Source organism: Cuculus canorus, chromosome 1 (genome assembly GCF_017976375.1).
Source record: "Cuculus canorus isolate bCucCan1 chromosome 1, bCucCan1.pri, whole genome shotgun sequence".
In the NCBI taxonomy this organism is placed as follows: Eukaryota; Metazoa; Chordata; class Aves; order Cuculiformes; family Cuculidae; genus Cuculus; species Cuculus canorus.
The window spans coordinates 45879672-45906426 of record NC_071401.1 but is presented as its reverse complement, the minus strand read 5'-3'; the positions used below and the strand labels follow the sequence as shown (position 1 = coordinate 45906426).

General features: G+C 45.3%; 1 protein-coding gene and 2 long non-coding RNA genes across 4 annotated transcripts in view; 1 reads left to right on the top strand and 2 right to left on the bottom strand.

The window, feature by feature from the left end:
• Window positions 1-11566, bottom strand: part of RAB30 (RAB30, member RAS oncogene family) — a 58593-nt gene extending 47027 nt beyond the window's left edge. The window contains exon 1 of the mRNA XM_054079639.1: window positions 10986-11566. The gene's annotated coding sequence lies outside the window, so the exon portion shown is untranslated. The remainder of the gene's footprint in view (window positions 1-10985) is intronic.
• Window positions 11567-11812: 246 nt separating this feature from the next.
• Window positions 11813-26755, top strand: part of LOC128852298 (uncharacterized) — a 28284-nt gene continuing 13341 nt past the window's right edge. The window contains exons 1-2 of one of the 2 annotated variants that reach the window (XR_008450045.1): window positions 11813-12025; window positions 12380-26723. This is a non-coding gene — a long non-coding RNA (uncharacterized LOC128852298). Of the gene's footprint in view, window positions 12026-12352; window positions 26724-26755 lie in introns of those variants that run through there. The other variant, XR_008450046.1, reaches the window with a different exon arrangement.
• Window positions 19458-26755, bottom strand: part of LOC128852292 (uncharacterized) — a 25670-nt gene continuing 18372 nt past the window's right edge. The window contains exon 4 of the long non-coding RNA XR_008450040.1: window positions 19458-19596. This is a non-coding gene — a long non-coding RNA (uncharacterized LOC128852292). The remainder of the gene's footprint in view (window positions 19597-26755) is intronic.

Here is a 26755-nt window from a genome sequence, read left to right as displayed (position 1 = left end):
AAAGATGATTCAAGGGCTGGAGCACCTCTCTTACAACGACAGGCTGGGAGAGTTGGGGTTGTTCAGACTGGACAAGGCTACAAAGGGCTACAGGAAAGTTGGGGAGGGGCTCTTTATCAGGGAGTGCAAGGATAGTACAGAGGGGAATGGTTTTTAAGCTGAAAGAGAGGAGATTTGGATTAGGTATTAGGAAGAAATTCTTTCATGTGAGGATGATGAGGCACTGGTGCAGATTGTCCAGTGAAGTCCTGGATGCCCCATCCCTGGAGGTGTTCAAGGTCACGCTGGATGAGGCTTTGAGCAACCTGATCTAGTGGAAGTTGCCCCTGCCCATGACAGGTGGATTGGAAATAGATGGGCTTTAAGGTCCCTTCTGACCCAAACCATGTTATGATTCACCATTTAAGTTTGCTTTCCAATTTTAAGGGGAGGCAAAAGAGACTTCAGAATATGGGTTTATCACCTGCTAAAAAGACAGTTTCTGCAGTCAACATACATGACATCAGTACAAGGATGGTCAGTACATGGCAACACCCACCTCATACCACAAAGCAGTTTCCATCAGAGTTGTATGCTCATGCCTCCCTCTCCTAAATAGGTCGAGAAGAAAACCCAGCATTAATAGCTTGACTCTAGAGTGTTCCCTTTGCCTGCTGAAATTGAAGAGTTAACAGAAACCTGGGTTTATTTGGGAGTTTTCTACGTGCACACATACACATCCACCCATCTACCCAAGCAAAACACTACTACCAGATTTTAGAAATGTGAATACTGCTGGCTTGAAAAAAATGGGCACAGTTCCCTTTTTACAAGGAACAAATTGTTCAGAACAAGGACAAATGCAATAGAGAAATCCAGCACCGAATTTGCTTCTGATGTTTCAAGCTTCTGGTACATGCAGCTCAGATACAGTCTCTGCAGGATTTTTTGGTTTTAATAGACCTAACATTATTCAAGAATAGCCCCCAAATTCCCTAATGCTCTCAAGAACAAATATTTGCAGTGGAAATTTTTATATTATCAGATACATAAGAAATTAGAGGGTGCTGCAATCTTCTATTGGCTACAGACAAGAGGCAGCTATTGCCCACAGGGTTGGGGTAATTGTGATGGGGCAGATACACACTTCCCCTGAGCAGATTTCAGATATAAAACATGGAATGAGCTACAAGCTGTGTTAAAACAATCACTTCAGAGTGAAAGCACTTTTTTGTAGCTATGCCACAGATATAGGGATTACAGAGCAGAGGAGCATAGCCCAAACCTGTCATCACACTGGGTGACATTGCGGCTACCTCCCCAGTCAACCAGGACGTGGTACCACAAGCTGGAAACAGCTGTCCTGGGGTCCTCAGCAGCACAGAGAAATACAGCAATCCCAAAACTGCTCTTAGGCTCCTGTGGAAGCTACAGATTACTCCAGTCTTCACTGGGGTTTTAATTAAACACATTACCACAGTTTTAGCTAAGTTAATACCTTTTCTCCACAGGACATGATGTGCTACTAACTTAAGGGAGATGCAAGAATAAGGAGGCTAATGTTTTCTTTTAATCTTCTTCCCAATACATAAAAATGAACCGATAGCCCCACAGTGATTTCTGGCTACCTGATTCACACCTCTAAAGACTACTCATCTCTGGATGAAATAATCTGATGCCTCCAGAGGACTAACGGGGATACCTTTGTCAGCACTACATCTATTTTTTTCCAAGTGTTTGAATTAGTAGCTATTAAAAAAAAAAAAAGAAAAAGGATTAATTTTTCAAGTGGCAGCCGTCTCCTATCTCAGTTAATCAAGTTCAGTAACCATTATATTAAAGCTTGAATCTCCAGTGTTGGAGAAGATGGATTTTAAAACTCCCTTCTGCTATCAGAACACAACAGGACAGTAAGACCACACAACATGGAAACCCCTTACAGGGTTTCTTGAGGTGACTAATAAGAATTCAAGTTGTCCAAGAAATAAATTTAAATACAAATTTGTCTTAGTATGTTTTTAAGAAGGGATGCTATTTTAAGTAAATATTCCCATGCTGCAGCCACATCTGTCATGAAAACACCATGCATTAGACCCTGAAAGCATAAGAGATGGTACCACACAAAACTTCCAACTAATTAGACATGAAGCCAGCTTTCTTTAGAAACTTGTTAGATAAAAAGCCTTGACTGATCTATTTTCCATTACTCTGAGTTCAGGCAATGAAATTTAAATCATAGAGAAGTGCTAATGATTATTTTTCACACCAGCTTTTCATTAGTGAAAGCATTCTTTGCAATGGAGCAAACCCAAAATCTCTCTTCTAATCCTGGCAATACCTTTCATTTCTTTGATTGCTCGTAAATCTGAACATTGGTGTTCACCTCTCAACTCAAGGTCCTGATCTACATCCTGAACAAGGATCTGGGGAATTTCTGGAGCACAAATTTTTCTGATTCTCCCACCACTTCTGTATCTATGGATGAATGGGTATTTGGAGCAAAAGAATCACAGAATGTCTTGCATTGGAAGGGACCTTCCAATCATCCAGTTCCAACTCCCTGCCATGGGCAGGGACACCTTCCACTGGGATCAAAGTGCTCAAAGCCTCATCCAACTTAGCCTTGAACACCTTCAAGGATGGGGCATCCTTGACTTCTCTGAACAACCTGTGCCAGTGCCTCACCACCCTCACATTAACAAATTTGCACCTACTATCTCATCTAAATCTCCCAGTTTTCAGAGTGACTGGTGGAAAGACAGGAGGGCTTGACAATTTCCTGTGCTTTAGGTTTCAAATACCACACGGCAGAGCACAGGTCACCTGATCTACTGATCAGACACACATTCTTCTTTCTACCCAACACCTTCAGTAACCTGTTCCCTACCGGTGTCATGTCTTCTTCAGATGAGCATCTCCATTTATGCCCACTCACAGCATTCCCTGGATTCATTTGTAGTCAGGGAACATCCACGCTCCCAAAGGTTATTGCTGAACATCACTAGACAGAAGAAAAGCAGTGGGAGAGGAGACGGGGTAGCTGCACTGGAGGAAGGAGAAACTTAGGCAGGTCGAAAGCAAGCATGTAGAAAGCGTGAGAACAAGCATGTCAGGATTCTCCCTCAAGCTTGTACCGTCTCAGTAGTGACACGTACCGTCTCAGTAGTGACACCCCAGAGGAAACATCCCATACATCCCTGAACAGCTTTGCCAGAAGGCAACAAAGCTGGTGAAAGTGGTGGAAGGAATGTCCTGTGAGGAGCAGATGAGGACTCTGGGCTTCTCTAGTTTGGAGAAAAGGAGGTTGAGAGGCAACCTCATTGCTCCCTACAGCCTCCTGAGGAGGGGAAGTGGAGAGCGAGGCGCTGAGCTCTTCCCCTGGTATCCAGGGACAAGATGTGTGGTAATGGTTCCAAGAGGCACCAGGGGAGGTTCAGACTGGATATTAGGAACCATTTCTTTACCAAGAGAGTGGCTGAACCCTGGAACAGTCTTCCTGGAGAGGTGGTTGAAGACCCAAGCCTATGTTTCAAAGGCATTTGGACAAAGTCCTTAACAACTTACTTTAACTTGTGGTAAGCCCTGAAGTGGTCAGGCAGTTGGACTAAATGGTCACTATAGGTCTCTTCCAACTTAAAATATTCAGTTCCAAACACCTGATTATTCTGGAGAGGGATCCCATGTTTCCAATGCCAGGTAAGGGAGCGATCCCTCTCGAGAGAGCAATAAGAGCTCTTTTTTTTTTTGGATGTGAGGGTCTCTGTCCCAAACACTCTGAAAAGCACATGCAACTGACTGCTACTGTGGGATATGAGCATCTCACACACAGATTCATTTTCTTCACTGTTCCAAACGAATTGATGTCAAGCCTCAGCAGCAGCCTACAGGGTGGTAGTTCCATGGCGATTCCCTTTTGCAAACAATAGGCTGGAATTATACCAAAAACTACTCCCACTTGAAATGCACTCATGCTGCCCTTCAAGTAACAAGCTTTTTGTTCAATCAAAACGCAGGGCATCGTTTCGTGTAACTTCATTACAGCCAAGCAGCAGCGCAGTGCGGTATGGATGGGCTGCTGGGGCCCTGCATTAAGTTCTCTCTGTGCAGAGCAGCTTTAGCAGGACAGGGTAACCCAAGCACTGCTTGACTTCTGTGCACTTTGGCATCTCTAAGACCATTTCTTCACTCCCCTTTTAATTTATCCCTGCAGGACACAGCCACTTGAGAAAACATGTGCACACTCATCTTTCTTCATGCCAGCACACCCTTTCCTCACCTTCCTCTCGTCTCTCTTCCCTTTCCTACTACTCTTTTCAAGGTCTAAAAGAAAACACTATTCAGACCCTTAAAGGTTACAGTTAACTTTTAGTTCAGCAGTACCAAACAGAAAGCACTTCTGCTAAGAGGAAAGAAAATAAACAGGGCATCCTGTGATCTTTAAAAGGACAGTAACAGATTTCTGTGAGGCGCTTCCTATACTGAGAGCTAAGCAAGACCCTACAGAAAGCTTTCCTCTCTGTATTCCTTTATTGTCTCAGGAAACTAAGAGCTATCTTAGTTTAAAGAAGAAGTTTAAATCTTGCCATATGTGCATCAGGGAAAGCTGTGCCTCTGCATACAGAGAGGGAAGCACGGTGTGGTGTGAGCAGGGACCTCAGGCGAGGTAAGATGACAAATAACAATTAAGTCTCAAGCTGTTCGCAACCTAAATATCTATCCCCAGCTCAACGCAACAAAGCTCTCTAATGATTTTTGTCTATGCAGGGTGAAATCAAATGACATTACAAGGCAAATCTCACTAATACCTTATGCAGGGCCAGTGTTTAATAGCACAGATTAGTTACGAAACTGCTGTAACAGCAACAGACTTTAATGTGGTCTTGTCTTTGTTTAAATTACAAAATCCTAGGATGGTTTCGTTTGAAAGGAAGCTTAAAACCTATTCAGTTCAAACCCCCGGCCATGGGCAGGGACACCTTCCACTGGATCCAGTTGTTCAAAGCCTCATCCAACCAGGCCTTCAGTACCTCCAGAGATAGGGCATCCACAACTTCTCTGAGCAACCTGCTCCAGGGCTTCCCCAGTTTTAGTAAAAAAAATTCTTCCTAATATCTAATCCAAATCTTTCAGCATAAAGCCATTCCCCTTCATCCTATCCCTGCACTCTGAGCTCCTCCTCAGCCTTTTCAACAAGTTCTTCATCCCTGTTCTGCCCTAATTAATTCAATGTGTTAGCACCTGAGGAATAATTGACTTGACCTTATAGAATCATAGAATAGTTAGGTTTGGAAGGGACCTTAAAGATCATCTTGTTCCAATGCCCCTGCCATGGGCAGGGACATCCCACAAGATCAGGCTGCCCAAGGCCCCATCCAACCTGGCCTCGAACACCTCCAGGGAGAGGGCAGCCACAAATTCCCTTGGCAACCTGTTCTAGTGCCTCACCACTCTTATGGTGAAAAAATTCTTCCTAATCTCTTGTCTACATCTGCCCCTCTCCAGTTTATACCCATTCCCCCAGTCCTAGCCTCACAAGCCTTTATGAATAGCCCCTCTCCAGCTTTCGTGTAGGCCCCTTCAGGTACTAGAAGGTTGCTATAAGATCTCCTCAGAGCCTTCTCCATGCTGAACAAGCCCAACTCTTTCAGCCTATCCTCATAGGGAAGGTGCTCCAGGCTTCCGATCATCTTTGTAGCCCTCCTCTGGACCCGTTCCAACAGCTCCATATCCTTCTCCAAGCTGAAATCCAAGACTTAAGCACAGACCAAGCAAGAGGCACCAGGGTTATACGACAAACACAACAGATTAGTTGCCTCACACTGTAAAAGCACCACTAAAAATAAAATGAGGATTTAGTTAGGTATTGACAAAATCACTGGGGGGGGGCAGGAAGCTAAATGACGTGCTGCAAAATTAAATTACAGCAACTAGAGAGTCAATCAAAACATTGCCTTAGGTCATCTCATCTATCCTCCAGCCAAAGCAGGGCTGTTGGTGAGCATCTCTGCCCCAAAGGTTGATGGTTTTAGTGTCAGAAACCCATACATATTAGAGAACATTATTTTATAGTCTCCTACATCTCCTGCTCTGAAGTCTTGCAAGCATCCATGAGACCTCCTGGTTTGAAAAGCCTCATCGTTGCAAGGTGTGTCCACCCTGCGCTACTTTCTGTGCTCCTGCTGTGCAAGCTGCACTACCGCAATGAATCTCAAACTTTCACACTGCCTGGGTGGCTATTTAGCAATACAAGAACCATCTCCCCCATCTTCCTTCCGTACTTCAAGCATCACAGAATCATAAAAGTTGGAAAGTAACTCTAAGATCATCCAGTCCACCCGTGAGGCCAACACCACTGCGCCTGCTAAACCACGTCCCAAAGTGCCACATCCACATGTTCTTTCCAACGCTTCCAGGGATGGGGACTCCACCACTTCCCTAAGCAATCTCTTCCAGTGCTTCACCTCTCTTTCAGGAAAGACTTTTTTCCTAATATCCAACCTAAATCTCCCTGGCACAACCTGAGGACATTTCCTCTTGTCCTATCACTTGTTATTTGGGAAAAGAGACCACCATCCACCTGGCTCCAACCTCCTTTCCAGGAGCTGCAGAGACCGATGAGGTCTCCCCTCAGCCTCTTCTTCTCGGCCCCAGGGCACTCAGGCTGCTCCCCATAAACCCTGTGCTCTAGAGCCTTCCCCAGCTCCACTGCCATTCTACGGATGTGGTCCAGACCCCCAAAGGCTTTCTTGAGGTGAGGTGGCCCAAAACTGAACACAGGATTCAGGCGACAATCCCTTCCCTACTGCTGGCCACGTCATGGCTGATCGACACCAGAATGCTGTTGGTCTTCTTGGCCAACAAGCCTTGCACTCAAACTGTTGGTCCTTCCCTGAAAAAACATATGTGCTTTTAAAATTACAAAAGGAATTTATTTAATTCCCAGCTATTACAATTTCTTGTTTGGCTATATTTTCTTATGCAAAAATAAGAAAATGCCAACAACCCTAGACCCTACCCAGGCGAAAACCCAGCTGCAGATACATCTGCCTCGGACACATCATATACCCTACAGCATGAGCCACCATTTGCCAGCTGATGGATGACAGTTTGGCTGTAACAGCAAGGACCAAACGAGAGCAGCTCCAGAGCTAAAGCAGGAGCTTTACAACTTGCATTAGTGACACAACATCGCAGAGCAGGCTGCGACCACATCTAACACCCACAGGTAGGCCTGTAAAGATTGGAAGCACACAGATCTGCTAACAGAGGAAAGTTCTTTCACAGCAAGGTGACAAACCAAGGTTCAGTTCTGGAATACAGGAAAGATACGTATCTGTTAGAGTGAGTCCAGAGAAGCCTATGAAGGTGATCCAAGGGCTGGAGCACCTCCCGTACAAGGACAGGCTGACAGAGTTGGTGTTGTTCAGCCTGGAGAAGGCACCAGGGAGACCTTTCAGTGGCCTTCCAGTATTTAAAGCAGCCTATAGAAAAACTAGGCATGGGGCTCTTTATCAGGGAGTGCAGGGATAGGACAAGGCGGAACAGTTTTAAGCTGAAAGAGGAAAGATTTAGATGAAATATTAGGAAGAATTTTTCTCCTGTGAGGGTGGTGAGGCACTGGAGCAGGTTGCCCAGAGAAGTGGTGGATGCCCCATCCCTGGAGGTGTTCAAGGCCAGGTTGGATGAAGCCTTAGGCGCCCTGATCCAGTGGATGGGGTTGGAACTGGATGATCTTTAAGGTCCCTTCTGACCCAAACCATTTCATGATTCTATGAATTTGTTCACAGACTCCCTTCTCCCACGCCCCAACTCTCACCTTCTCTCCTCATGCTTGTTTGGGAAGCAACTGCTCAGCTTCTCCCTGAAGAGTCATCTTCATCCATCCAACCCTCCCTCCAGAAACTCCAGTTGCTGTGCTAGACCCCAGCTCCAGGCTACAAAAGTATCAACATCCTCTCATAGCTTAGCTCTGGAGCAAAGAAAAAAGTGACGCTTAAGGGACAGCAAGCCTGTCCCAGCTCTGGTGCTTCCCAGTTCCTCTCATCTCATGAGTCTTTGGGTCCAACCGTACATAGGGTTGGGAGACACACCAGCTGGAACCTCTTTCTAAAACAGTTCTGGGGTGGGCAATTTAACACAGTGCAGGGCATTTAGATGATGCTGATCAAGCTCATTTGCAAAGGCATGATTTGTGGTGTTACCAAGAAGCCAATCAACAGCACACATCTCAATTCAACTAAGAACAGGACTAAAATACAATTAAACTGTACAGGGTATGACCACAAGACCACCTAGCCCTGAAGCCGCTTTTTAGAAACTGGACACTAGTAAAAAACAGGGGAGGAGGGAGTAAAAGACCAGAGGAAATAGTTAGTGCTTCCTTCCTGCGACAGTCCCTCTGCTTTCAGCAACTGGCATCTCAGAGACTTCTTGAATCACAGCAAATGCATACATTGCATTTAGATCATTGCAGGACAAGAACACAAATGATTCAAGAGGAAGGGCCCCTTAGCTCATCTGTGCTTTTTCACAACAATCACTCATCTATTGAGTCATTTCCAGCTTTTGGTCCATTTTTATGTTTCTATATTTCTATTGCTGCAAGGCAAAATTTCATCTTATTAATATAATAGTGTACCTTTCTATACATTTTTAATCCACTTCTTGCTATAGTATCATATAGCTGGAAAATGCCAGCACACATTGTCACAAGTCTCCAAATTCACATGCAATAAATTTGAAAAGAATAAAACATGCATAAATACCAACATGTAGAACCATAGAATAGTTTAGGTTAGAAAAGACCTTCAAGATCATCGAGTCCAACCGTAAACCTCACACTGCCAACTCTGCTACTAAACCACGTCCCTAAGCACCACATCCACATGGCATTTAAATCCCTGCAGGGATGGAGATTCCACCACTGCCCTGGGCTGTCTCTTCCAGTGTTTGACAACACTTTCGATGAAAGAAGTTTTACTAGTATTGTTTTCATAAAAATATATGCCCGTATAAAGATAAAAGCAAAATCAAAAAAAGAGACATCACGAAAACTATTGAAATACAAAATCTCTGGCCATGGCTTCCTTGCTTGTCCTCCCCAACTTCTGCATTAATATTTCCCAGAACAATTCACAGGCTATGCTTTCAAATTATCACTTCACTTCTAGTGCCTTCTCTCCATCGCTAACAAAATCACTGCTATAAAACTTCTCCTTCTACAGCCAAGATGGGAAACCCTCTATTAGATTACCCATTCCCTCCCTTGTAAAATAAAGGGGAAAATGTAATTCCAGGAAATAAAAATGCTTAAAAAAACCAACCAAACAAAGGCAATTCCTGCACATACTGTTGTTCTTCCCCTTTGAGAAGGAAGGAAGGAAGGAAGGAAAGGAAGGAAAGGAAGGAAAGGAAGGAAAGGAAGGAAAGGAAGGAAAGGAAGGAAAGGAAGGAAAGGAAGGAAAGGAAGGAAAGGAAGGAAAGGAAGGAAAGGAAGGAAAGGAAGGAAAGGAAGGAAAGGAAGGAAAGGAAGGAAAGGAAGGAAAGGAAGGAAAGGAAGGAAAGGAAGGAAAGGAAGGAAAGGAAGGAAAGGAAGGAAAGGAAGGAAAGGAAGGAAAGGAAGGAAAGGAAGGAAAGGAAGGAAAGGAAGGAAAGGAAGGAGATGTGGATGCAGCACGTTTGTCCCACTCGAAGAGGGGAAGCATTGCACACGGACATCCCCAACCACCCCTTTGGTGTTTACAAACACTAGGATTAAACCAAACAGGGAGTTTCATTGCCCCCGCTGCCCTCACATCACCCAGTCCCCCAGCGTTGTGATTCCAGGGAGAACCTGCCAGAGGGAACACGGTGCTAGTTACACAAGAGAAGCGCAGAAGCAAATATACAGCAGAGAGAAAGGGAAAATAACCCCAACCTATCAGCTCAGCTGCAGACTCTTCCTTCTCTCAGGACAGCCTCCAATCCAGGCTTTGGAGTGGATTAATTTTAAAGGGCACCAAAAGATGCTGACAGATTTGAGGCAAGCGGGACCCCTCTGGGTGCACACATTTCACTGCCATTAGTGCAAAATCAGATGTATGGGATCCACAAGCAATTGCAGTGATGATATAGGTAAGGAAAGGGATAAAACCTCCTGATTTCACGGATTAGAGGAAAAATAAATCTAGTATCATCTTAGCATTATTCAAGTAAAGCTCTGAACCGCGCCTCGCAAACAGCAAGGAAGAGGGAAACAACTGAAAACATGCTAAAATCAAGCTCTAGTGGACCATAAAGTTAGTAAAAAGTTTAAAATACACATTCCCGGTATTTATGACAAAATAGGGAAAGACCAGAATGATAGTTTGGAAGCTGAAATAAACCATCAGGCTGCGCAAGCGACAGTTTTTTTAAGAAACAGACATGATGTGACTTGGAAAAGAAACCTGGACCAACCACACACAGCCGGAAAGCAGAGCCAGTTTGCCTCAAATCTCCTCCATTTCCCTGAAAGAGGGGAAGAATAGGGATGTCAAACCACAGAAGCCACGCCATGTAGCACAGCAGCCTGCCAAACCCTATCCGAAACCAGACTTCGCTCATTGGACTTTTTAAAAGATCCTATTTATTATTTTCTTTCCCCGGGAATCTCCCAGGCGCTCAGCAGCAGTTAACGACAGCAATTAAAAATCCATCTTCTTTCCCGCTGTTCCACAACCTAAGGACAAATAGGACGGAATTTCCCTGCGGTCCCCTCGGTTCAGGACCGCGCGAATTCGAGGCATCCCGAAGTTGCGGAGTTTCCCGGAGGATGCGGGACGCGCAGCGCGGCCGGAGGGTGGGAAGGGAGAGGCATCGCCGCAGAATTTCGCTGATTTCAGGGGTTTGGGGTGATTTCCCCCCCTCTTTTTCAGCAATGACAGGGAAAGGCGTAGGGAACGCGCCGTGCGGGGATGCGATCGGGAGATGAGAAGATAAAAGGAGAAAACACACCAAAAAAAAAAAAAAAGGAACGCAGAACTTACCTGGTTTGGGATTTTTCCTCCCTCTCCACGACCATAAAACGAGGCGGGAGCCAGGAGCCGGTGCCCGGCGGTGGGATGAGGCTAGGGACAGCGGGGCTGGGTGCGAGGCAGCCCGGTCGCCCAGGGGCCGGCGGTGGCCGCTCACCCGCCCACCCGCGGCAGGGGAGCTCCCCGGGATGGATGCAGTGCGGACGGGCGCTGAGCTCCCCGTGCAGCGCAGCGGGATGGGCCAGGACAGAGCCCCTCGGGGTGGGTGCTGAGCACCACCTCGGGATGGGCACTCAGTTCCCCTCCTCCCTCCGGATAGACGCAGGAGCCCCCTCCACCCAGGAAGGGTGCTCGGCTCGGTTGCCCCCCACCCTCGGGATGGATACAGGAGCTTCCCTCCCCCCGCGATGGGCGCTCAGCTCGCCCCCTCCTCGGGATGGGTGCAGCCGAGCTCCCTGCAAGGCAGTCCCTCTCGGCGAGGGCTGCGGGGCCGCCCCCAGCGCACGGCAGCCCGCGGGGCCACAGCTCGGGGGCCGGAGCGGGGCGGCGGGAGGCGGCCCCGGCGCAGCACAATGAGCGGCGCCGCGCCCCCCGGCCGCCCGCCGGGCAATGACATCACCCTTCTCGCCCGCCGGGGCGGGGCCAGCGGCAGCGGCGGCGCTTTCCCATTGGGTGGAGCCGGCTTGCCGCGAGGGATTCTGGGGGTTGTAGTTTTCTTAGCGAGGCCCCGCGCGGTGGCGGCGAGGCGGGGACTCGATCTCCCAGCAGGCCCCGCGCTGCGCTGTGGGGAGCGGGGAGGAGGGAGGAGTCGCCGGTGGCCGCCATGTTGGTGGCGAGGGGGTGCATTTAGTTCTGGAGGGGAGGCCGGGGAAGCGGACTTAGATGTCGAAAAAGGAGGAGGGTGGGAGTTAAGCGTTGGTAAAAAGGAGTGGAAAGAACTCATGGGAGGGGGCGAGAGACCGAGGAACGGCCGAGGGGGCGCGGCGGGTTGTGGAGGGTCTCGAAGGACATCGCGTGGTGGCCGCTTGCTCCTCGGTGCCTGCCGGTTCTTGGTAGGGAAGAGCCTCTCTGTGGCGGGTGCGAGGGCCGGGGAAGCGTTTCTGGGGTCTCTTTGCGCGCAGGAGCGGGCCTTGAGTTGGGCGGGGAGAGGAGGGGGCCTGGGGGAGAAAATCCCAGTGGAGGCGGGAGGTTCAGGGAGTCCTGGAGAGGAGGGGATGGCGAGGTTGCGGTGGGTGTTGGGGGCTGGGATGATGCCTGTTTTGGGGTGTTACAAGCAGTAGTTGCTGTTACAAAGAGTGGTATGTTTTGATTTAAGCTGAAGTTCATCAAAGTAGTTGTGTTTTTTGAAAGTTAGACAGAATGTCCCTCTGATAACGTGTGTTTTACAGCATGTTTTTTTCAAATAGTGCTTTCTAGACACTGCTAGGTCTTGTGTGAAGTATGATCTGTGCTGAACAGATGTCTCTTTCTGTAATCACCCCTGTTTGTGGACTTTCCCCGTGTCAAATGCAAGGTAAGGCAGAGAGCTGTCTCTAAAGCTCCAAGTTAGCAAGAGATTTGACTGTTGTGAAGTTCATAATAAATTAGACTTTGGAAAATAATAGAATAAGACTTATGGAAATAATTATACGTGTGCATGTAAGTAGGGAGTATATTCTGTCCCCAGCTCTTGTCTCACTATATGTGATTGACAGAGATCACTCCCTTATGTTGCCCAGACCTGGTAAAACTCCCAAATGAGTCTTAGAGAGCTTCTTTGTCAGTATTTTTAGTATCAGAGGGACACTACCCTGCCAGGTGGCTGTGTTGGCCCTGGGGGTTGTGCTTCTCGCACCCTCCAAGTCGAGGGGCCTATTCGGGGCTGGGGCTCCCCCAGGCTTTGGCCCTTGTCTGCGGGGAAGCCCAGACTGTCGTTTAGAAAGCAGGCTGTATGCTTAGCCTGGCCTTAGTAGGATGGGGGGGCTCAGCAAGGAGAAAGCTGGCATGTGCCTTTGTCATAGCCTGGGTGGCAGCCTCCCTTGCTGATTTGGTGCTTTTCTAAGGATTGTGGCTTTTGTGCAATGTTTGGAAACTGCACTGATAATGTTTGGCTGTCACAGGGCTTAGTGGGACCAGCAGGAGAAGCTTTGCACTCTCCTCAAGGCAGCTGTTGTCAGTGGGTACATAGGGACATAAATCAACCTTGAAAAAGATGAGAGAATGGATGAAGTGGTATCAAGCCTCTCAGCGTGGTATGGGAGCAGCCAGGTTAACTTGTTGCTCTGTTTTTCGTTTGTGATCGCTGCCAGGTGTTGGCATGACTTAGCCAGCTGACTTCGTGCTGCCTGAGGTTCAGCATTCCCTCTGGCTGGCTTCTAGGAGGTAGGCTAGATTTTGAGCAGTGGGTTGTAGACTTTCCTGTACTGAACATAATCCCTGCTTGTGTCGGGGAATGGGAAACAATCCACTTATCATATGGGAAATTATCCTTTCACTAAATGGGAGAATTAAAGCTCTGTTAGGGTTAATGTGACCAGAGTTCTCTGAAATAATGTGTGGAAGATCTGTGCTCAAAACTGTGAGGGAAGAAGCGCAAATTATTGCATGGTTTGTGAAATAACACTGTTTCTGTTTACAGCTGATTCCTGTGAAATAAAGTGCTTTATTACTTGAAGATGATATTCCACTGGCCAGAGTTGTGGAGAGTTTTGCAGGCTCGCTGGAAGTCTTGGCTAAACTCCAATAGTGATTTAGCTCAGGAAAAATTGGGTTACAAGTTCTTATTTCATACTTTAGCTCCTCCTGGAGGTAAGTACAATGCGTTTGAGGATATTGCATCACAGTAACTGCGCATATTTAGCGTCTTTGCCCCAGGGATACACTTGAATGGTGGAGGAATGGTGTCATGAGATGTTCTGTGATGCACTTACTTAACCTAATCCTTTCAGCCTTTCAAGATGTGTTGATACCACGTGAATGTGCGCCATTCTCCTGCTCTTTAAATCCAACTCCATCCAGTTAAAGAATCTGAACCAGTTGTTTGCCTTCCTGTAAAAAGCCTGGTGTCCTGGGACGGGAGATGCTTTCCCTCCCACTCCCAGCTTGTCCAGTTTTGCCATATTCATTGCTGAGAAAAAGGAGTGGAGGGAATGTAGTGCTCTGCTGTAATTTTCAGTAATAGTTGCACACATCTCAAGAATTGTAAATTACAAGTACAGGCCCTTTTATTTCTCTACTTCTGTTCCTTCTGTACACAGATGCCTTTAGATTAGGTGTGCTTCGGGTGAAAAAATGGGCAGTGGCACAATGGTTTGTAACAACAGCTGCCTACTGTAGACTTTAAGACTGTGTTTCTGTCTGTGCAGCTAATGCCAAGTAATGATGGTGAGTATTGCAGTAGGGTAATGGGGGCTGGTTTGTCTTTTGTGTAACTGGCAGAAAAACGCATGTGGAATTTTCATCCAAGACAGTCTGCTGACCTGATGGCAGTGTGCTTTGTTTTTTAAGCTAGTTTAGAAACAATGGGTTTCACCTGCATTGATTCCCTTCCTTCTTTCCCCCTTGTGTCAGTGCTGCTGCTCTGGGAGGAGACCAGGATGCACCTTGCTTTACAGACAATTTCATTTCTTTGTTTGTACCATACTTCTTTACATGTAGATGCCACGAATCTCTCAGCTAAGAGTTGCTATAGCTGTTTGAAATATAGAAAAAAGGAGTTCACTTCAGAAACTACCCAACTGAATACCTGATGCAGGAGATAAGTGAAAGTTTTCTCTGTGTGTGGTTCATTTCCATTGGTTTGGGGATGCCCTGGTAATTGTCAGTGAGTATGGATTATACTGACTAATCATAGCTTGTTGGAGTTATGAACTTGTCTCAAACTTGGATACTCTGCTCACCTGAAAGAGCTGATGTTCAAGTCTCTCCCAACAGGCCTTATCTCCAAGGCTGACAAGAAGCTAACAGTCGTATTGCAGAATTAAGTTTTGTTGTAGCATTTCGTATGAAAAGACATAAGGCGATGCTATAACAGAAAGCCTGCCTTTAGCATTTCTTGGATACATGAAGGAAAGTGTCTGTAAGGTCCTGAGCCTATGAAGCCAATACGTTTGTCCATACTTGGACTACTGTGCTGATATGCCGCCTTGCAGAAACAATAGGTTGTCTTTGTTATTGAAGCGATTTTCCTCACCGTGGACTTAGGTAAGCAACCACACAGTGTCCTGAAGACTAGGAGAAGCAATTGGATAACCCTGCAGGAGGGACATGGAAAATGAGAATAAGTAGGAACGTGTGATGCTTTGCTCAAGGAAGAAATTGTTTTATCTAAGTTTGTGTGTAGAAACCTGGCTTTGTATCTCGGCTTTCATTCTGACAGGTTCTTAATGAAAACTTCAAGGAGTTGGATGCTCAAAATTGATCCTTCACTGGGTGGTGTATCAAAACCAGTGTGCAGTCTGCATGAGAAATACATATATTTACAAGGTTTGAGTGTCCAAATATGTTCTGTGATAACATAAGGTATCTGGTGTTCTGCTGTCCTAGTGTCACCATCTATATTCGCACAGCAACACAGAGAACCAGCAGGATGTTGGAGCTGTCCAAGTTCTTCAAAATAATTGTCAGTCCTTAAGTGTATGCAAATTAGCTGGATGAAAAGATTTTCAGGTGCACTGAAACGGTGACTGATAGGATCTGTGCTCCTCTTGGTGTGTAAGTTTTGAGTTGAAATCGCATTTTATTAATTATCTGAACTATAAAATGTGGTCGTCTCCAGACCCTTTGCAGAAGGGAGGAGAGTGTAAGTGTCACTGCCCAACTGCTCACTTGAAAGCCTGTGGGGGAAGGGTGTAAACTCTTTTAACATCAAAGTTACTGCTCAGATTCTGGAGGCTGAAGAAGCTGCTGTGGAGGTTTTTTATTTGTAATTAATCTCCCATGGACCTAATTTCAAAAGAGTGGAGCTGCAGGTTGAAAGGTGAGTGAATTCAGTTAGGTGGAATAGGTAAGGAATTTTATATCATGTTAATGTTCCCAAGTATCTTAATACAGAAAATCACATTGCTCTGTTCTTAAACAGGGGGAACTTGGAAAAAAACACAGGTAAGATTGGAAGGCTTCTGACTTTTCTTAAGTGTTCCTGGTGAAGTTGTGGGGAGGCAGCTGTTAAACCAGTTCTGGAAGAACTTGCTATTGCTGCATAGCCAAAAAACCTTGTAAGCGTCTGAAAATAATTGTGACTAATTATAAAGTGTTACCTTTTTTTTTCTATCTTTCAGCAGAAGAGTGCTCTAAGCAGTCAGGAACCTCTTCAGGTAGCACGGGCATGTTCTTCAACTGAAAGAGACAGCAGGAAAGAGTGTGCACGCAGCTGTGGGTCTCTGGGTTCACAAGGACAGGGTTCTGAAGGAACTCGGGAGAGAAAAAACACTTCAAGTTTGCTCCACAACTTTTAAGTCCCTTAAATTTAAATGAGAACCCATCTAATACTGAAACAGGAAGTTATTTTATCCCCTACTGGAGAAGGGGGTGGGAATAGGGAACTGTAAAGTGCTTGGTCAGGATGCTGTGATCCTTGGGAAAACTACAGGTGACTCAAGTATGAGAGACTCCAGTTGTGAGAAACATGCTTTTGGGAACACACACTACCACTGCGGGGAAACTAGGGAAACAGAGGAGCGTTAGGAGTATGCTCTGCAGGTGTTTCTTGCCTACATAAGGATGGATCTCTGCAGGTGGATGGCCTCAGATGACCACTGAAAAATGTAGGGTTGTAGGCAGACATTTCTCTGGAAAGCATATATGCAGCTATCCTGAACCACCCGGACAGATTCAGTCTTCATCAAAGAGTATTTCTGGTCTAAAAATAGCTGTGCTTAGTCCACCTAAATCTGCAGAGTGTCCTGGCCAATTGCAGCACTGCACTGAAGAGAAACAGCCTTCTGTGGGACCAAACACGACTCAGATGGGCTTCAGTGCTGAGTATAAATTGCTTGGTTTCCTGTGGTCTAGCTGTAATATATGCGATGGACGCTCCTGAGCACTTCCATGTGGAGCAAGGAAACATGGGCTAGACGGGTTCAGATGTATTGTGTGTGTGTGTAGTGCCCTCTTCAGCACAAAACGTGATAAAACCCTGTATCGGAAAAGGCAGGTCCGGGTATTCCACTGTGATTACGCTGTGTGTGTGACCTCACTTGTGTCACCAAGCATGGAAAAACCTATTTTTACTGTGTGGTCATTCAGCTGATCACTGCGTCTGAGCCAGATGTAGTCCATAAGCTGACAAATCCGTAAGTGTGGTACTAGCTTCTGCTCCCCAAAAAAGTGGAGACGCAGCAGGATCACTGACCTGGATCCCTGATTATACATGCTGGTGGGCTCCAGAGCTACATGGATGCATTGGTGCTAATTGTACGTTGCTTCCTATATGATTCAGGTTAAAATATAGGCTTTGGCAGTATGAGTACCTAAACAATAGTACTGCAGTTGGAGCATTCCTTAATGCACACAAACCATTTCCTTTGGGTAAGTAAGACACTGTGAAGAAGCACTCAGCTGGGGGAGAGCATCATTTGATAGTGTCTCTGGTGCCAGAATTCCCTGGGTTTGATCCTCTTCCTTGCCTTGGACTGCTTTTTACCCAAAATTTCAGCTTTTCTGTACATTAGTGCTTGTTGGCTGTTTTCCACTATTTTTGGGTTTGGTTGGGGTTTTTTTCAGTTTCTCCACAAATACCTCTTCCTGGAAAAGTGGGAAGAACAGTAAGTATCTCAGGCTCCTGGCCAAGTTTCCACTCACATGGTTTCACTTGCTCCATTCTGTCAAGTTATTTACATGCAGTGTCCTAAGGATATAATTGAGTGCCTGCTGATAAGCAGCTAACCTTTATGTCTTGGCCATGGTCTGTGTTGGTTAGGTTTACACCATCTGCTTCCTCCTGGTGAATTCAGTGGCTGCTCTTGGCAGCCCTCACTTTCCTGTTGCACAAGTTCATGAAGGAGATAGTGTTATACCATTCTTGCAAAGACTTTAGAAAGGACGCCCTAGGAATGATCACTTTACTTGCAGGTCTGTATGACTCTATCTCCTCTGAACCTTGCTTTTCTGTGTACACACAAGCCCTGGGTTTCTCAGGGCGAGAAGAATATGTTTGGCATGTAACGAGTCTGACAGGGTTGAATATAGGAGAGGTTTCTCAGCATAGAGGTGTGAAGCTGACTCTTTTAAGGTACCTTGCTGAAAGAGACATTGTTTTATCCTCAGGTTCCAAATTCATCCATATCAGAGTTGGTTTGTATCCAGTAGAGACTTTTGGGGCATGGATTCCCAGGACGCATATTTCCTTACTGCACTGCTTTGAGCTCCCAGAAAATGCAGTCATGCAAGCTTTGGTGGCATTGCTGGTAGACAGAAGGTTATCTCTTGCCCCTTGCCCTCCTGTGCCACAGTGCATCATTCCCTTGTGCCAACAAAACTATGGGAGTGGCACTGAGCTATCAGCGCTTTAATCAGCGCACTATGCATGCTCTCTGCCCTGTGTATGCTTTTCTGTGGCTCCTGGTGAATGTGGAGGAAGCTTGTAGTTGTGCAGCTTTCTAACACCAGGATCAGGTTAGCGAGCTGGTTTAGAGCACTTGCACTGTCGCAGTAAAAATAGGTGGCGAGGTGCACAGCAGAAGTCAAAAGTCCTTGGGCTTGTTGCTGAAGCCTCCTGACTCATTGAAGTGTCCATTTAAGGACGAAGTTGATTCTGTGTGGGAGGAGCAGCAGCTTGTCCCTTGTGTGCATGAATGCTTTTGCTAACTGTTTTTCTGCTTTAGGTCTCATGACCCAGCCAAATGTTTTGCTGCGTGCAGGCTTCTGACTAGGCAGTGGCAGTGGTGGAAAGCCAAATGTCTGTAAGCAGCACTGGTGATTGCTCTATGTACTCCGACAAATCCAAGTGGGAGAGGAGAGTTAGAGTATGATGTGGAGCAGTTTACCCCTAAATTCTGCCTTTTATCACTGTTATAGAGGGTACAGATTTGTTATCTTACAATGAAAGTGGTTTCTTATGCGTAGGCAGTTGTATGTTACCCCTGTACATCTTTAATGGCAGAGTAGATCTGCTAAAAGAGCACTAAAACATTTCACACAGGACAGATGAAAAGACTACTCTGTTTTCCACGTCAGTGTTTTTGCAGCGCTCCTGGTATGAGTGAAGTCAGCTTTGCCACCACGGACTCTTACAATGCAAGTATGAATCACTGCCTCCGTTCTATTAGCAGTGAATACTGTCCTCAGTGAGGATAATCTGGTGTTAGTCGTTTTGAAGTGATGCGTGGTGGCTTCACTCTACTTGCTCTGCTTTAGCTAATAATAACTAAAGTAGTAATTGTGTCCCCTGAGAGTTAGATTGTTGCTGCTGTTAACCTTTCTGGGAAAACAAATGAGAAGTAGAGACAGATGCAAACCTGGTGAATCAGAAGGAGGGTGTTGCCCAGCCCAGGAGCCTTGTAGTTCACTGGGGATGACGAGGGGCATGCGATACTGGCTCCTGTCTCTGGTCCATTTAGCCTCCTGCAAATTCCTGCCCACTGAAAGCTCCCCTCATCTCCAGGGCAGGTTGTGACTGGAGCCACTGCTGTCCCAGTGCTACCTCCTGGAAACAAAGAAGGAAAGAGTTTATTTTCATAGGCACTCCAGTCCAATAAAAATAAACAAATTGGCCTACTCTTAATTATAAACAAATAAATACATTTAATTTATAAATTAATAATTTAGAAATATTGACTCATAGAGTAGATTGGGTTGGAAGGGACCTTAAGGATCATCCAGTTCAACCTCCCCCTGCCGTGGACAGGGACACCTTCCACTGGATCAGGTTGCTCAAAGCTTCATTCAACCTGGTCTTGAACACCTCCGGAGATGGGACATCTACAACTTCTAAATATTCATATCTATTCTAAATATTTTTATAGCGTAAATGTATTAATAAATACATACCTGCAAATAGATTAATATATGTATATAAATGTATAACTTTTTAATACATTTATATATTACATGTAAACATATTACAAGATATAGTGTAAAATTATAAGATATAAATTGGTAAGCCAGAGGAATCACATTAAAATAGAGGAGCTCTGTGTTGCCAACAGACTCCTGGGATGGAGTAGCTTTTTTTTTTCTCCTGAGAACAGGCTGAACGTGACAGTCTGGTCCCCAACAAATGCAGTCTGTGTGAATCATCTGGTTGTGTTACAATTTCTAATTGTGCCTGTTTTAAAGTCTCATCCTAGAGAAGGTTGTTTGGCTGTGGTTTAACTTTGTCATGAGTATGGATGCATGTGATGTGCTTGGCTCTGGGAGGTCTCTCATGAGTTTCTGTCAACACGGCAGTGTTGCAGCTCTCCAGAATGGGTAACATTGCTGTCCCTTATTCTGAGTGCAGCCCCATTCCCATGGGTTTGACAGTATCTCACATATCCCAGCCATCCACTACAGTCAGTTCTCCCTTATCTGAAAGTAAATTTAGGTACAGATCCTGCAGGCAAGATTCAGGGTTTGGCATATGCCTGCCTTTTTGTGATAATGCACTTGTGCTCTCTGGTATGGGTGGAACTGCCTCCTGGGAACAGGCGATTTCCAGTCTTGCTCCTCCCAGAGGAAACACACACTTGGTTTTTCCCTGTTCTGTGGTAGTGCTTTATGTGCACAGCCTCCATGTAATGTTTACCACTGTGGGGTGCAGAAGGATGGCTACCCCAGTCTTCCCTAAATTTGCTGCTTAGCAGTCAGTGACATTACAGGGAACACAAGGCATCATTTTCCTCATGTACTGCCCACAAATGGCACTTGGTAATGGAGGTGTTAAGGAAGGCTTTGTGCCAGCATACAGGTTTTACACACTTTGGGTTTTTTCCTTTTCTGTGCCATCTCCCTGTCACACATGTAGAACCTCACACTTGGTTTTTGATTAGCAAGTTATGTCCTGATGTGTGTGACAAGCCTTAGGATAATTCTCCATTTGTTCAGCTGTGTGGAGGTGGTGATAGTGGTGGCTGCAAATTTCCAGCTTTTGCATCCCATCACTAGGAAGAGGATACCTTAGAGGAAAAAGCCCTCATTACCTTCCTGTCTATTGGCATATCCCAAACAGCTCCGAGCTGGTGCTAGGGCTCTGACCAGCTGCCGCCTCTCCACCCGCCCCCTGCCCTGAGTGGTTGAACAGCAGCACCCTATGAATTCATGGAGGTGAGGGAACACCCATCTGAAGAGGGGCTGTCTTCTGCCTCTTCCCTTTCTGTTCCCATGGCTTTTATGTCCCCCTTCATGAAGCTTGTTTCCATTCTTGTTTGAAAAAATCAGCTCTGATATTGCTCTTTAGTGCATGCAGTTGGGATACAAGAGGCCAGGATGTGTCTTCGCATGCCATCATCTGAAGTTTTTTCATGCCTGACACTGGAAAAAAGCTGCTGGTCCTTTCATAGTTGGTAACAAAGAAGACATGAATGTGGATGAGGTCCAGGAAATACCTTCGTAGAGTCTTGTGTGTGACCTCTGCTAAATTTGACAAAGCACTTTATATCCCTTTTTAGTGACACTGTGATCAAGTGTTCTTCCATAGCCCTGTCATGATAATCTTGCATTAAGATTTTGAAATCCTTTGCTAAGTGAGAAGGCTCTGATGAGCTCACAACGTGTTGGTGGCTCTATACTTTTTTTCAAGGGTCCTACTGAGCAGGTTGTGATGGAGAGAAGGTGCTTGACCCATTTCCTTTTCAGTACATGTTTCAGCTCAGTAAGCTCCAGGGAATCATAGAATCACAGAAGAGTTTGGGTTGGAGGGGACCTTAAATATCATCTAGTTTGACACATCAGGCTGCACAGGGCCCCATCCAACCCGACCTTTAACACCTCCAGGGATGGGGCAGCCACAACTTCCCTGGGTTGCAACCTGTGCCAGTGCCTCACCACTCTCATAGTGAAGAAATTCTTCCTAATGTCTTGTCTAAATCTGCCCTTCTCCAGTTTATACCCATTGTCCCTAGTCCTATCACTAGAAGCCTTTGTAAATAGTCCGTCCCCAGCTTTCTTGTAGGCCCCCTTCAGGTACTAGAAGGTTGCTGTAAGGTCTCTGAGCCTTCTCTAGGCTGAACAAGCCCAACTCTTTCAGCCTATCCTCGTAGGGAAGGTGCTCCAGCCCTCTGATCATCCTTGTAGCCCTTCTCTGGACCCATTCCAACAGTTCCATATCCTCCTTATGTAGAGGATTCCAGAACTAGACACAGTTCTCTGAATTAAGTCTCACAAGAGAGGAATAGAGAGGCAGAATCACCTCCCTCGACCTGATGATCACACTTCTTTTGATGCAGCCCAGGATACAGCTGACCTGAGCTGCGAGAGCACATTGCTGGCTCACATTGAGCTTCTCATCCACCAGCACCCTGAAGTCCTTCCCTGCAGGGCTGCTCTCAATCACATCACCCCCATCACGTACTGAAATCGGGGATTGCCCCAGCCCAGGTGTAGGCCCTTGCACTTGTCCTTGTTGAACCTCATGAGATTTTCACTTCTCTAGCCTGTCCAGGTCCCCCTGGATGACATCCCGTCCTTCTGGTGTGCCAACTGCACCACTCAGCTTGATGTCATCTGCAATCTTGCTGAGGGTGCACTCTCACTGTCTGTATCATTGATGAAGATACTAATGAGCACCGGTCCTGGTATGGATCTCTAAGGGACCCTCATCACAGACCTCCTTCTGGACATTGAGCCATTGACCACTACTCTCTGAATACAACCATCCAACCAGTTTCTTGTTCACCACACAGTCCACCCATCAAATCCATATCTCTCCAATTTAGAGAGGGATGTTGTGGAGGACCGTGTTAAAGGCTTTACAGAAGTCCAGCTAGATCACTTTCATTGGTTTTCCTGTGTCCACTGCTGTAGTTACCCTATCATAGAAAGCCACCAAGTTGGTCAGACAGCACTTGCCCGTGGTGAAGCCATGCTGGCTGCCATTAATCACCTCCCTGTCCATGACCTCTGGCACAGAAGTGAGGCTGACAGGTTGGTAGTTCCCAGGTTTGTCTTTTCTACCCTTTTTAAAAACAGGTACAATGTTACCCTTCTTCCAGTCACCAGGGGCTTCTCCTGACTGCTATGACTTTTCAAATATCATGGAGAGTGGCTTGGCAACCGCATCTGCCAGTTCCCTCAGGACTCTGAGATGCATCTCATCAGGTCCCATAGACTTATAAATGTTTGGGTTTTCCTCAGGTGTTCACGAACCTGATCCTCCTCTATTGTGGGAGGGGGTTTACTCCCCTGGTCATCATCTTCTTATCCCTACATCTTCTGTGTAACTTACAGCCGGTTACATTTCTCAGTTTTGTACAAATACGACTGGTTTTATACAAAGGCATAGAATCATGGAATGGTTTGGTTTGGAATGGACCTTAAAGATCATCCAGTTCCAACCCCATGCTGGGACACATTCCACTGAATCACGTTGCTGAAGGCCTCATCCAACCTGGCCCTAAACATCTTCAGGGATGGGGTATCCATGGCTTCTCTGGACAACCTGTTTGTAACAATATAAATGACATTCTTTAGTAGGTATTTTTTTCATGCTTTATATTTGTTGCATGTATCCACAGCAGTTAAGTCAGTAGTATTATCAATAAATGTTTAAATTGAGTATTAAACCATAAGAGTTCTTGAGATCAAACTTCAGAAGACCTGGGTCCTCTCCTGGTACATTAAGCTGGCAAATCATTTACCCTTCAGGACCATATTTTGCAGTGAAGGTCATCTGTTTGTGTGTCTGGCTGATGTTGCTCTGCTTCAGCATCTTTTTCTCTGAGGCATAATCCGGTTCCCATTGAATCTTTGGTGGGTTGGTGGTGAAATGACACTTAAAAGTTAAATGAGAAGTGTTCTTTCTGTGCCAAGTGTCTTATTTTTTTAACATCTGTATTTTAAAAATTTAAAGTAGCACCTTTGATTTCCTAAACTGGTGATGTGTGATGATAAATAGATCTCAATAACCAGTTGCCTCCAATTCCTCAAATTCATAAGGGTCATTTTGCAGACAGCCAGTGAAGATGAAGAACCATGGTACTGCTGGAAACCAACCAGTCATCACTCAAATACAATAGTGCAAAAACCTGTCAGCAGGCTGAACAAATTTAGCTCTTCTTACAGTCTTACACCTACAGTGTTCTGTCTAAAAACTATTATCCCTTGGAAAACTAGTTGACAACGTTGTAAAGAGAAGATTCAAATACTTAATAGTACCTCTATAGGGTTCCTCCTATTTTAATGCACTTATAAATGTAGCTGACTCGCACTTTAATAAAAATATTGGGAGCCATCTGCAGATAAAAAGTAACCTATTGAACCTTCTTCTAGTATTATTTTTAACTCATCCATTTTCATAGCCAATTTGTGGCACCACTAAATATGTTCACATTTCCAAGTCCAAGACAGAAAAATGCCTTTCTGTTGTTTCTAAAGAAATAAAATTATGACAGGAGCCCTGATTTTCAAAACAGGTACATTAAATTTGCATTTTGTGTTTAATAAAATTAATGCATGTGCTTGTTTATAAAGTTGATGTTCAGGCAGGGTTTGTAGTTTACTAGCCCAGTTGTTTTGCTTACAGAGTAACAAAGAGGAAAATGGATCACATTAGCAGCCATACATCTTTCTCTTCTTACCTTCTTCCCCATCACAGGCTCTCCTAGGACTGTGGCTTTAAGTTTAAAGCTGGGCTAGATGCAGGAATGAGGGAGTGGCAGCATTCCTCTCCTGCAAAAACCCAGCACCCTGTGATGCCAGCGGGCAGAAAAACGGTCTCTGTCCCTCTGTCTCCAAAGCTCCCTGCCACTCAGGTGGCACCTCTGAAGAGTAGCCAAATACTGCGCGAGGCTGCAAAATGCATATCAGAGGTGTGGATCCCTGCTAGCTTTGAAACTGGAGATGCTGCTGCTCTAGTTGCTCGTCGGCTGTACTTGTGGGTCTCTACCAGCAGAGGGTGGCTCTAAGACCGTTCATGCCTTGCTTTAATGTTTAAATACGTCGCAGGCAGAATATTGAGCATGATGGTCTTAGTGTTTCCTTTATCTCCTAATCCTCCATTTATCTTTACTTAATAATTATGAGAAATTAAGTATTTAGCAAAGATTTTCATTTGAGCTTTTCCTCACTCCTTATTTGCTTTGACATTATTCTGCCACATGAGAATAACCAAACGATTAAATTTAGGAAGACAGTTTTAAGATAATGTTGCTATTGATTGGGAACTACTTCAGTTGAGGACCAAAGCATTTGAAAGAGATCACTCTCTGAATAAGTTGTCAGTGTTCTGGCACTTATTAGGGACAGAAACTTTAGACGCTACTAGGGGGTGGAATTAATTTCAGGCATTGGAACAGATGCCCAGTCTATGCTCAGGCTTTCCTTACAGTCTGCAGAGAGGACTGGATGTGTCCCAAAGATGATCTTTCCAATGCCTTTTACTCTAATTTAGGAGCCTAAGTTTACAGAATGCAAGCTAGCAGGAGTCTGATCCTAAACATCATTTGTTCATGTATAATTATTCTCACATGGACTCCCACTATGTGCGACAGGTAATGACTAGACAGTTAATTATGTGAGTATTTCGCAGCACTGGGCTCAATTCTCATGCTTGTGTTACAGGGAGACTAATTTGTCTCTTGAGATTTCTGTTCCTTTCTGTTGACTACAGAGGAAGCAGAGGTCAGACTGGCTCACAGTTAGAACTCATAGCTGGCGTACATCTCACCCATGCTGCCTACAGGCTGGTGTTACTAATATTGGGTACTGCTCTGCCTCATCTTTAAACATCTCTAGACAATAAATTTTACAGATCTGATTTCACATCCAAATGGCATAAAGTTTAAAGTAACTGTTAAAGTGACAGTTACTTATGTAATTAGTAGGTAGTCATTAACTTTTCCAAAACTAGTGGAATTCCACATGGGGACAAATGCACAAGTGTAAACAATTTGGGGTGTTGTTGACTGGAACTCTATTAGGAATAATAAAAGGTAGCAGTAAGTAACGATGGAAAATTTATCATGTTCTGATACATATGTAAGTTCTACGTTTCTAAGTAGTTCTAAAATGGTTGAACAGAATTTCTGTCCTTGATTTCCATTTGTTTACCGCTCAGAATCTAAGTTTTCAAAACTTAATTTCTTTCTCAAGTTCTTTAATTAAAAAAAACCTGAGTATTTGCAGTCTTCATTCTGAACTCTTTCAGAAGTATAACACAGATCATAGAATCATGGTATGGTTTGGGTCGGAAGGGACCATAAAGATCATCCGGTTCTAACCCCTCTGCCATGGGCAGGGACACCTTCCGCTGGCTTAGGTTGCTTAAAGCCCTAACCAACCTGGTCTTGAACACCTTGATGATGTCGTAGTATCATCTAGATGAGGCCTTAGTATCTACTATGGCTGGGAAGATTCCTCTCTGCTTGCAGAAATAAAGCAAACTAGTGACCAAATCAAGCAAAAGATTGAAGAGGCAGCTTCCATCATGGCTACAAACAGTAGGTAACCTCTGGCCTTCCCTACCACAAAACACAGGCAATATCGAACATGCGTGAGTAGGATTCACTCTTCCTCTTCTGCAGAGATCAAGCCTTTTGAATCAGTTTCCAAAACTCTGTCCATGGTGCAAGAAGGGTGTTGCAGAGAAATGCCATGAGAATGATTAAGAGATTAGAGGAACAGGATCAGGAGCATAAGGTAAGGTTACTGCAGACACGGGGCTATATTCA